Source organism: Lygodium microphyllum, chromosome 25, assembly GCF_053477565.2.
Source record: "Lygodium microphyllum isolate KBCC chromosome 25, Lygodium_microphyllum_v1.1.10, whole genome shotgun sequence".
Taxonomy (NCBI): domain Eukaryota; kingdom Viridiplantae; phylum Streptophyta; class Polypodiopsida; order Schizaeales; family Lygodiaceae; genus Lygodium; species Lygodium microphyllum.
Window position 1 is genome coordinate 93,945,213 of NC_141159.1, and position 12,860 is coordinate 93,958,072.

The following is a 12,860-nucleotide window of genomic DNA, read 5'->3' on the forward strand; positions in this document are numbered from 1 at the left end:
CCCTTCCCCCTAGCCTCTTCATCCACCTCCTTCTCCACCACCTCCTTCCTCCTCTACCACCTCCCCCTTCTAAGCCCCCCCTCCTACCCCCCCTTCTCAACCCCCCTTCCTATGCCCCTTCTAAGCCCCCCCTCCTACTCCCCCTTCTAAACCCCCCTTCCTATGCCCCTTTTAAGCCCCCCTCCTACCCCCTCTTCTAAGTCCCCCCCCCCCTTCTAAGCCCCCCTTCCTATGCCCCTTCTAAGCCCCCCCTCCTACCCCCACCCTTCTAAACCCCCCATCATATGCCCCTTCTAAGCCCCCCTCCTTTACCCCTTGTTAAGCCCCCATTTCCCCCACCCCTCTTCAGCCCCTCTTCGTGCGTCGTGGTTGCAGCCGTGTTTTTTTTTGGAGTAGGTTACCTGTGCGTGGTTGTGGTGTCGGTAGTTGTTGCGGGCGTTCACGCGCGAGGATGCACGTCAGACTTATTTGTGGGTGTGCGTTGTTGTTGCTGTTCACACACGATTGTTCACCCACGCGTTCGGGTATTCATTTTTGAAATCTTGCAAATAATTCCATAAACAAAAACAAAACATCATTTTTAAAAAAAACATAAAATATTAGAAAAATTTGAAAAATTACAAAAAATCACGGAAACTTTTTCCAATAGTTTCAAAATTTTTCTTCATAGAAAATGCCATTAACTATTACTGAAATTCCAAATTGCCCAAAGTTTTTCATAAAATGATGGAAATTGATAAAAATTCCAAAAAATACCTAAAATTTAGGGAAAATTTTCCAAAAAATCACATTCACTTTCTTTTCCATTTTGTATATTTTTTTGGAATGAAAATTTATTAAAATATTTAAAGAAATACTTCTTTTTTGGAAAAATCTTATGACAATGTAATTATCATAAACACATCCTTTGAAACTCCCAAACATGATAATAACATTTCCATCACATTAAAACAGAATGGTTTTCAGCCCTCATCATGGGACAAATTGGTTCCTTCGTTATTCTTTAAAAAAAAAACACACACACAAAACCAACACAAACCAAACCAACGAAATCAACAAAAAAAAAATCATTTTCCTTTACTATTAAAAAACAACAACAAACAAACAAATAAAATTAAAAAGAAAAAGAAAAAGAAAACACACACAACATAAAAACAAGAAAACCACAGAAATCAAAATATCCCACAAAAATTCCAATCCACATTTTCTCCTTTATTTTGGTCATGTGTATCATTGTTTTTGTTTAGTCAAGGTGTTAGTTAGTTTTTGTTTTTTTTCTAAATAACAGGACGACTATTGTCAGTCAACCTTTTGTCTATTTTTGTGGATTTGCGTGGATTGCGCATTCCATTTTGGAGGACGTGGTTTCAGACCTTGCGAGTGTCCACACACACATTGCTAGGTTCCTTTCGTTCTCCCTCTCTCACTTGCACCATAACACACCATTAATTATAAATAAAATCCATTGACCGTTGCATGTACCCAATTAACAGAATGCACATCATAAAATTATAATTAAAACGAACCGGACATTAATTATAAAAGGAATCCCGCCGTTGCACGCGCACCTTTGCATTGTAACCCACTTAATTTTTGTAAATTAAACTCCATTCACAAGTGCACACGGACACGCGCTACCGACACATTAAATTGTAATTAAAATAAACCCCTCAAAGTCACGTATGCATGCACTCAAGTGCCACATATCATGTAATTGTAACAATGAACTGCATTAGTAGAGACCAAGTCAAGTCAAGTCGTGTCAAGTCTGAGAGGGGCTGGGCTACGTTTTCGACTCACCATGCATAAATGGATTAACTTAACAATGAATAATGTTTAATGGATTATCTAATAAAAAATGAGTCGTTAGTTTACCCACCCACTTCACCGCACTGTAGGACGCTATACGTTACGTGGGATTTGGGATTATTAATCTAGCCTTGGTCCATATGGTGTTTATTCTATTTTTAGTCAGAATATTTGGTTCAATCATGATTTTTTGAGTCAGTGTCTAGGCTATGATATGTGTGCCATCTTTGTTTTATTTTGTGTGCTTGATACGGGGTCTTGGGTGCATGTTTGTTGCATAGCATGAAGCTTTTGGTTGCATATGTGCGTAAGTCATGTCGAATTTTCCGTAGGATGTGTTTGGGGTGGTTTGGTCTAGTCAGTCTTATCCTCAGTCTATTTCCTATCAATGGTCTCAATAGAGGTTTTGTTTGTGGGTTTTGCAGGTTTTCTCTTTGTCTTCTTGTATCCCTCTCTCAAGCACAAGCATGAAGGCAAGAAACAAGAGAAGAAGAAGAAGAAGCTTTGGCCACACACAAGAATGATCTTCTCATTCACTTTTTGAACTTTATATACATGCCCTACTTTTTCATGGGCGGTCATCCCCTTTTTTACATGGCCGGCCATTAGCCTAGGCCCATTTCTCATTTCCCACCATTCTAATCTATCCTATTCCCAACTAATGTATATAATTTGCACAGGAGTGAGCCTGGCGCTCTTTTACAAGGATTCGGGAGCGCTTTCACACTTAATGGTGCGCTTTTTACTCTTTTACTTTCCTTGGGCGACTCTAAGACTTCCTGAGGGTCGTGCTCGTGCTTTTAATTTTTTCAGGGTTTGGTTACCAGTTAAGGCGCCTTTTTCTTCCTTTTGTCGTGCGCCTTTTCCTATTTCCTTTTTTCCATTTCCCGCTCCTCTGTGCTACGGTAAACATTACCCCCCTCCTAGCTAAGTGCTAGTCCCATGGCACTGTGGTGGGAAGTAGTGGGATAGATGATGCTGTTGCTAGGTGGAACTGGTGGGCAGATGACACTGATGCTCGGGAGAGGTGATGGAGTTTGATGACGATGACCAGGAGAGATTCCGGTGTGCTTTAGACTTCATGAAAATGATCGGGATTTCACACACAATTGTGGCTCCCATTCTGCGATGGCAGATAGAGGTTCCAATTGGCTAGTGGAAAATAGGTAGCTGGTTATCCTTTGGTCAATAGAAAGGCTTGATCAATAAGAAATCCCTATAAGAATGGTGTTGGAGGGATTTATCCTGGAGAAACCCCCTTGAACTCTGTATTTACAAAGGTTTGCTTTGTCTTCGCATGAAAGATCTTTGTCTTTGTTTTGAAGATCTTGTTATCCTGAGCAACCTTGTCTTCGATTTGAAGATCTTTAGCTTTGATTTCAAGATCTTCAAGTTTGATTTCAAGATCTTCAGTGCTAAGCTGAAGATCTTGAACCTTGCATTGAAAAACTTCAGGCTTGTGGAATCAATAAGCGATCTATAAATCTTGAGGCAGTAGGCATGCATCTTTGGAAGATGAGGTTCCAAAATTTAAGCCAATGGTAGATCCATCACTGGGTTTTCCTTCTACTTGATTTGGTTCAGTCATGGCAGCCATCAGTAGGCGGATGATTGGCAACATGAAATTTGTTGAGCCATTTAAACCTTTGCAGCGAAGCTCCTGAAGTTGCAGTAATGGAGTCATGTTCGACTCATGGAAAAATTCCTCGTCATTGGAGGATGTAGCGGATGATCTTCTTCAGCCAAGCAGCCAGTTCTTGAAACACGAATATAACCTGCAAGAAAAGTTGTGCACTTCCTAGGGGGTGTGTCTGTCTCACTGTGTAGGGCATGGTGCCCGTGCCAGTGGAACTGGGAGATGGGTCTAACCTTAGGCAAGCCCTTGGTAATGTCCCACACTTGAGGACCCAGTTTGTGCGTTGTTGGAGGTGCGGTGCAAAACTTAGGGTGATAGGTCTGAAAGTCTTGCCCTTGATGTGCCCTAAGTGTGAAGTGGGGAAGGGGCTAGGGTGAACCCTAGATGCAGTGAGTGTGGTGCACAATAACAATGAAGGGAAACTGCAAGCACATGTGAAGTGTTCTCCTTGTTAACTTGCTTAGTAGTAGATTCATCTTTCAGCTTTGCTATTTTTTGCTCTTGTCTTTCTCTCCAGTCACCTTGTCTTTGTTTCCTTGTGGCTTTTTCTCTCTTTGCTTTTTTTTTTTGAGAATGAGAGAGGGAGTACAATTGTCAAGGGATATCACACCCATTTAATCACGGGGCGGTCACAGGCATTGAGATAAGAATGCGCGACTTTGTAGGTATTCTTTAATATCGGCCTTAGCTCTTAGAGGAGTGGTTGACAAGAAAGGGTGATCACACCTTGTGAAGCGGGTGTCACTCATATTTTCTAAGAGCTCTAGACAGAAGGAAGGAAGGAGAGTAGCCTTCATCATTAACCTAGTCATATCTCTACTATCTATTCCTAGGTTGATATCAAAGAAGAGTGGGGGGAGATAGGCTTTATCTGCTGTGGGTTTTTGGAGTAGCAGGAATTTAATAAGTCGGAGGTAATTACAAGTGGTCGAAAACGCTGGATTTGGGTAGGAAGAGAAGTCTGCAAGGAAACGATTTATAGAAGGAAGTATATCTTCTAACCTAAACACCAAGCATTCCTCAGGGCTCTTAGCATTTACATTATATATTTTTGGGAAGTCGTAATTCCCATGCAAGTCTCTATCATAGTCCACTCCATGCCTACGGGGGTAGGGCCTGTAGATAGGATCATTACGCTCTTCGGGGAGTGAACTGCAAAAGGTGGTCCATGCATCAAAATTGGTGTCCCAAATCCTCCTCCACCATTTCGGCTGTGCCTCGTAGCCTTGGACGGTTTTGGGAACCAGATTGACCTTATCTTCCTAGTAATCATGTGGTTCTTGTTGCCACCTAGTTATTATCAGGCTCCTCTCTTCAATCCACCTGTTTGCAAGTTCATTAGCCAGATCCTTGATCTTGGCTAAGACTCCTAGAGGCAGGGCCCGGTCCAGAGAGCGTGGGAAAGCAAACGAGAGCTCAAATGGCCTTTTCTGGAACTCTCGCTGACGCCAGATGACCAACTCCTGGGGCCAGTCTACAGGATGTGCATCACCTCTCAGTGGCATGGGCTCTTCAAGAAGTTGTCTTGGAATTGTGCGTGCTCGGCATTGGGCCTCCTCAGCTAATTCTTGTCTTCTCCTCCTTGCTGCAACTATACGCTCAAGCAGATGGACATCTGCAAGTTCTTCCTGTGGGAGATCAGGTTGAGGCGGACTCAGCATTCTTTGTTACTCTTCTTTATCACCTTGCTCGAAATCTGGACCCTCTTCGACATGTCACTCAACCACAGATGGGATGACTGGCGGTGGTGGTGGTGGCTGTTCATGCTCCTCAAAACCTAGCTCCTTGAGCTCAGCAGTGGAAAGGCATGTACAACGTAAGTAGTGGAATTGTTGCTCCTTAGTGATCCCTGTACTCGTTGGGAGATCCCGCTCTTGAAGACCATATCTTAGAGCTCGGGTGGTCAGCTCCAACTTTCTTTTCACCTTTTCCACTGGATCATCGCCCTCAGCTTGTGTGACATGGAGTACCGTGTTGAGGAAGGCCTGCTGCTGTGTTTTAGTAGTTATTTCGGCAGCTTCAACCCTGGCTTGTGCAAGAACCCTTTCGCATTCTGCCACTGCCAAGCGTTCGGTCAAGTCTCTCACCCTGTCAAAATTATTCATTTCCCAATCCATAGCTCTTTCTTCCATCCTTTTTCTCTCTTCCTCCAGTTGGCTCACCAGGGTGGTCACTACCTGTTGCTACTCATTTGTTAAAAACCACAACTGGTTCCTTTCTCTTAACTTCTGAGCCAGTTGCTCTTCAGCAATCCCTTTTGCTTGATCTACAATGCTCAGCCTTTGTTGCACCTCGGCCAGTACTTTTGATTTTTCCTGCACCAACTGCTCTTGGCTTTGGATCTCAGCAAGGAATAGCCTTTTTTTATTGAAAGCCATGGCCATGAGGGCCTCTACATCTTCCTGGGAGGTCTCCAATGCATCTTGTAATCTTTGTGCTTCATCTTGTAGCCGTTTTGCTTCTGCTGCTGAGACTCCCGGCCCTTCACTCTTCAGAAACTTGATTTCACTTATTAATCTATTTTGTTCCTCTAGCTCCTGCCACAAACGGAGCTCCATGTATGTTCTTGTGGTGTACTGGCTTCGCCCTCCTGAACCTCCTGTCTTAGCATTTCCACTTGAGCGACCTTTTGCTGTAGATCATTGTATTGCTACACTAGTAGCTTTAGACTCCTTTGCTCTGCCACCAGGTTCCGCTCTTCATCTTTCAGCCTTTGTCTAAGGCGGCTTTCGTTGTCCTAGGCTTCCTTTGCTTTTGCTACTAGCTGGACCTACAGGGCCTTCATTTCTCTTCGTCGGTGAGCTCCCTGCCTTGAGACTTCTAGCCTAAGAGCAATTGACGTTTCTTTTTCTTTTTCTAGCTCCATCAAGGCCACTTTCTTTTCTTCCTTCGCCTTGTCTAGTTGTGCCAGTAGCTCAGCCACATATGCGTCATAGTCAGTGTCGGCAGGCATGGGAGTATGGGGTGTGGCGGTTGATGCCTCCAGCCTTTGTCTTTTAGGGTCTTGCCGTGACTCTACATCTGTGGCAGCATGCCTTTTCAATCCGATTTCTGGCACGATCTCGGCCACTTTGCTCACTAGCATTTACATCATGTTCATTAGCTGTGCCGTGTCGAGGGGAGGTGTGGTTTGTGTGGTGGTTGTAGTCGTGGTTTCAGTCGTTGCAGGCACAAAAGAGGAAGGAAGTGGATGTAGTAGGGACTTGCCCTTGCCTACAGCCACTGGAGCTGCTTCCACACTTGAACTAGCTTCGGCTTTATGATAGGGGCTCACAGGTTCGAGCTCTCCACCCCCGTGGGTCTCTTCCACAGATCTTCGTGTAGCCTCTGCCAACTCGGCCAGCTCCTTCAGTCTCTGCTCTTCAGCTTCTTCTTCCGCCCTTCTTTTCCTGTCCTCTTCTGCCTTCTTTGATTCTTCTCTTATCTTTGCAAACTCTTCCTCCTCTTTCCTCCTTCTTTCTTCCTCAGCCCTCCTAGACTCTCTTTGAGCCCTCTTGATTTTAGCTCGTTCTTCTTTGCTTAATTCCTCTTTCCTTTTCTTCTATCTCCTGTTCCCTTTCTTTTGTCCTTCTAGTTTGCTTGCTTGTGTAGGCGGCACCTCCTGTTCTCCCTTGTCACTTATCGTTCTTTCACTTGATTCTTCTCCTTCGTGGTGAGGTGGGCTTTGATTTGATGGGCTTTGATGTGTAGCTTGCTCTTCCATGACTCCACCATCCTTCATTGCTTCATCTATTATGGCTATCAAAACACCACCATATCTAATTGTGGCCGCCTTTGAGGCAGGTTTCTTCCTTGTGGAGCGTGGTGTTGAGGCAGGGGATTCTCCTCCTGCTTGGTGCTTCCGTTGGAGTGAGAAGTGCAGCTGAGCTTTGAATGGTTTTCTACACGAACCCATTCCAGTCTAACTCCTCAGGGACTCTTGTTGCGATGCTTTCTAACAACGGGACCCCGATCCTGTTCATCAATGCGTTGTACCTTTGGCTCGAGAAGAGTGTGTGGATCATCTTCGCTTGCACATTCACTGCTGGATCCGGGATGTCAGCCAAGCTAATTCCATCCACTGTGTGCACCTCTTCTTTCTTTACCCCCAGCATGGCGTAAACATCCCTTCTCGGTAGCCTCTCTTTCTTGGGTACGAGCTCCAAGGCCTTCTCTACGATTGCCGCATTGAGGGGCACTTCAACTCTTCTTTCCTGCTCCCCTGTCCTCACTGTGATAGTGCCACAGTTCCTGCCCTTGTCAAAGTTCCTCAGAAATTTAGCACACATGTCGTATCCTCGTGTCTCGATGCTGATGCCGAACTTGGTCATCTCTTCTTCAGAAAATGGGAGTTTGCCCCCTTTGTCTTGTCCTGCCATGGTGGTTACCTGTCAACACACCATGCCAACATTAATGCTTAAGAATCGGCTTATTTCTAACAAAACTCAATTTTGAGAGAAAAATGTATGTGTCAAAAATTGGTATACTTGCATAGAGGCTTGAATTTTAGAGAGGTTCACAACAGCAATTGCTATTGTTTTCCCTTTGCAGTATCTTCCATTGAAACTCAATTAATCATAACATTCTGCTAGATAGCATGACTCTCATTTTGCTCTGCTCTTTCTCACATTGCTTCCCCCCCCCCCCCCCCATCTTGGATCTTTCAAGGAATCCTTCCTAGGATTAGCACAGGAAGTACGAGGCAAATGCTGTTTTCATGGATTGGCTTACTTAGCCAATAACCAATCATAGAAGCTTGGATTGTATTCGAGTTGGGCATGACAATCAAGAGCAGATGGTTGGATGGAGACTTGGGAGATGTAGGTCAAGACATCGTGAAAGAGATCTCCAGTATTAAGGTGGCTTGCAACATGTAATTCCTCTTCCATAAGGAATTGGTCAATGTAAGGGTGAGCGAGCACATGGTCGTCTAAATGCTGGTTGCGGGTGATGGCCAAGACCCTAAACGAGATAGGTGCCACATAAGTAGGGTCATATTCGATGGTTTTAACTGCTCTGCGTTGCTCATCATTGGTCATTATCCGACAATCTTTTTTCTCCCATTGGATTCTCAGAGAAAACCACTACTACAAGAACGTGGAAGGCGAGCTTGCCATCTGCGTGAGCTCTTGCAACTCGTGCTCAGGAACAGAACGAGGAAGCTTACGATATGAAGTGATTAGTCTTCTGAGGGCAGCTTGCTCCTTTGAGATTTCGTCGTTTGCTATCAGTTCAGCAGCAATTTTGGGGAATTTACTGGTCATAAGTTCATATTCTTCCCAAGTGCATGGTAATGCATGAACATCCGAAGCAAGTGTTTTGTCAGGAAGACCTAGGTCTAGCCTCTCATAACTTCTAGCGAATGTAGTGAAAGTTTTGTCCAACATTTTGATGCAGGTTACTAAGTCATCCCCAAAAGTCGCGGCGGGGTCTTTAGCCAAGGAAAGGAAAGGTCGTACCGTGTAGGAAAGTTTAAGACTTGCTGGTGGGAATGGTGCAAATGGACTGGATAGTGGTGACTCCATCTTTGGTGTCACATGTGTGGCTTTGCACTCTGTAGCACTTTGAGGTGCTGTAGGAAGCTCCGGGGGCATGGGAGTTGTGCTGGGTTTTGAGTGAGTAGTCATGGGGGTATTTAAGTTCTCTGGATTAGGTAAGTCTAAGGCTTGTGGCATTTGCTTTGGTTGATAGATGAGCTGGGGCTTACTAGCCACAGCGGGCAATGGTTTGCTGACTATGCCCTGGGCACCATGTGTCCAAGCCTCCCTCACTGGGGTGAGATTGCTTGTAGATGAGCTTTTAAACTTGCCATTTTTAGGCACCCAAATCTAGGGGTTGCCCTTGTAGTATCCTTGTGCTCGCAAGAGATCTTTGGGGATCCATCACGGCGTGGTTGTGTGTCTATGTCGATAGCGTCTAGACTGCCTCTTAGGCCATGATGGCTGATTATTTTGGCGTTTAGAATTACATTTGGGTGGTCTACCTGGATGTGGTCTTTGCCGTTTTGGCACCCATATAAGCTTGGACTCCTTGGCCTTGTGAGCACTCTTGGTGGGTTTGGGCCTAGGGTCGAGAGCCTAGCATGAGGCCTTATTTTTCTCATGTTTGGACTTGGACTAAAACATGGTCGTAGGGGTTTCTACCGGTGGCTTCGTAATGGTGGAGGAGTCAGGACAGCCCTTGCTGAAAGTCGTCACTATATGCACATTGCCTATAGCAAGATGAATGCGGTTTAGGTTGTAATCCACATTACAGTTCATTTGCTTCTTGAAAGTACAACCTAATAGTGACATATTACTGGCTCCTTTAGTGTCAGGCAACACATGGAAGAAAGTTGGTAAACTTTCAGACTCGATAGAAAAGACTACCTTGCACTTCCCTAGGAGTGAATAAGCATTACCCCCAAATGGGGTGAGTTTGACATTAGTGGGCTGTAGTTTCGGTTGACCAATGCATGTCCAATGGTCATGCGTCAAGATGTTGTAGTCGGCACCTTCATCAATCAAGGCATCGAAAGAATACGTCGCTCCTATTGTGATTGTGATTCGTAGATACGCCGGTGCCACTGCTTCTTCGTCCTGATCTGTAAGGTCGGTTATAGTAGCCATGCAGACGTTCATTGGGGGTTCTAGCATGGGTGGCTCATGTAATGGATGGGAAGGAGGATAGTACTTCTTTATGCGGCTGCCATTAAAAAAGCCTATTCCTTCGCCTTCAAGTGTCTCTAACTCAACATTCCCTGTTCTACCAATCATGCGTACTCTAAAAGGCCCTACCCCCGAAACTTCATCTTCTGTTTATGTCCTTTTATAGAATATAGCAGAACAAGGTCCCCTTGTTCAAAGTCTCGCTATTTGACATGCTTGTCAAACCACATCTTTTGTCAAGCCTTCTCACAAATCAGAGAGTGGGTGGCAAGGAGTCGGGTCTCCGTTAGGCGCTCTAACTCCACTAAGCGATTGGTCCAAGCCTCTCTTCCCTCCCAATACTCCTAGACTGCTATCCTTAAGCTAGGGATGAAGAATTCTAAGGGTAAAATGGCTTCAGTTCCGTACGTCAGGCTAAAAGGCATCTGTCCTACAATCGTTTTATAAGCTGTGCGATAGGCCCACAAGGCCGCCATTAGCTTGTTGTTCCAGTCACTTCTTGAAGTAGACACTACCTTTGTAAGCACATTGACTAAGATTTTATTCTGGATTCGGCTTGGCCATTAGCTTGAGGGTAATAGGGAGAGGACTTCCGATGAATTATTAGGAAGGTAGAGTAGGTGGGAAATCACCTCATTAATGAAGTGCGTGCCTTGGTCGCTTACAAGTTCGATTGGATAGCCAAACCGTGAAATGACCTGCTCCCACAAGAACTTTGCAGTGGTTCTAGCATCATTCTTCCTCGTGGCTCGTGCCTCTGCCCACTTTGTTAGATAATCGGTTGCCACTATGATGTAGGGAGCTTGAGAATATTGTGCTGTAGGACTGATAGGTCCAATAAAATCAAAGCCCCGTTTTTCAAAGGGTTGTCGGGCTATGACAGGGGTCAACTCCATCTTGTCTTTTCGCACAGGCACTTTGGTCCTTTGGCACTCATCGCAGTGCTTTACGAATTTAGCTGCATCGCGGAAAAGGGTGGGCCACCATAGTTGGGATTGTAGCACCTTTCGGGCTGTTGTGTCCCCGCTAAAGTGTCCTCCAGCGATTCCGCCATGTGCTTCTTTCAATGCATCATGCATCTCGTGATCACTTATGCATCTGCGCAATAAACCGTCTTGTCCCAACCTGTAGAGTTGGCCAGCTATCAGTTGGATGGCTGAATTTTTCAGGATAAGTCTTCTCAGCCTGGCCTTCTCAATAGGTCTCTCAGATAGTCCGCTCTCTAGCACTTGCACTATGTCATCGGCCCAATACGGCGTCAGATCAGCGTTAAACAATTCTCTCTCGCTAGACAGGTTAAAGAGATGAGCATCCGGTAAATCGTCAGGTATGCCTTGTCCAGCGGCTTCTCCTGTGGGTATGCGGGACATGTGGTCATCCATGTAATGCTACTTTCCTTTGCGTACATCCACAAAGAAGTCAAAATCCAATAGAAGGAGTAACCATCTAGCTATGCATCCCGTAGCGCAAGGCTTGTTCACAAGATATAGCAAGGCTTGATGGTCAACAAAGAAGACAAAGGGAGTGGCCAACAGGTAATGCCTAAATTTCTTTACCGCAAATATCATGGCCAACCCCTCCCTTTCTGTCGTGGAATAGTTCATCTCGGTCTCTGTGAGCTGCCTGCTGGCAAAACTCACCGGGTAATCTAAGTTATGTTCACTAAATTGGCATAGCACGACTCCAATAGCAAACTTAGAGGCGTCTATGTGTACATGAAATGTTATGTTTCAGTCTGGGGCTCGTAAGATTGGTACAGTAGTAAGAGCCTTTTTCAACTCCTCATATATGCACTAGCATTTCTCAGTCCACTCGAACATTATCAACAGCTTGTACAATGGTCTAGCAATTAGTGCGTAATTTAGTACAAAGAGTCGATAATATCCAGTGTGTCCTAAGAAGCACTGAACTCCCTTGTAGTTATCGGGTGGCGGTAAGTCAACAATGACTCTGACTTTAGAGAAGTCAGTGGTAATGCCATTCCTTGACACTACGTGCCCTAAGATGCATCCGTGTTTCACCCAGAACTGGCACTTTAAGGGGTTCAAGGAGAGGTGGTACAACCTACACCTTTCAAAGACAGCTCTCAATTTCTCCAAGTGTTCAGCCCAACTAGAGTGTACGCATAAGTCGTCTACGAACACTTCCAGTTCGTACCTAAGCATGTCCTTAAAGATAGTGCACATTAGGCATTGAAAAGTCATAGGTGCGTTCATCAGCCCAAAAGGCATGACAATGTAGGCGAATACACCCCATTCCGTGGCAAAGGCAGTCTTGTGCCTGTCGTCGAGGTGCACTTGCACTTGATTATAGCCTGAGAAACCATCCAGAAAAATCTAGGCTTCTTTACTTGCTACCGTCTCAAGCATGTGCTTGGTATAAGGTAAAGGATAGTTATCCCTCTTTGTAGCGGCATTCACTTTCTTGTAGTTCACGCACACTCGGATTTTTCCATTTTTCTTCATGACAATCACGATAGGTGATACCCAGTCCGTGTGCTCGATCTCATATATGAATCCTACCCTCATGAGTTTATCAATCTCCTCTTTTACTGCATGGGCGTGTTTGGGATTCATGGGGTAAGGTCGTTGTTTCGTTGGCACTACATCAGGGACCATTGGGATATTATGAGTCACAACCCTAGGATCGACTCCCTTAAGTTCATCCAATGTCCAGGAAAATACGTGAATGTACTCTTGCAAGAGTGCAACAAGTTTGTCTCCTCATCCTCTGTCAAGTCATCTGCAATGAATACATGTCTTGGCTTTTCACCTTCCCCAGCCAAGTTA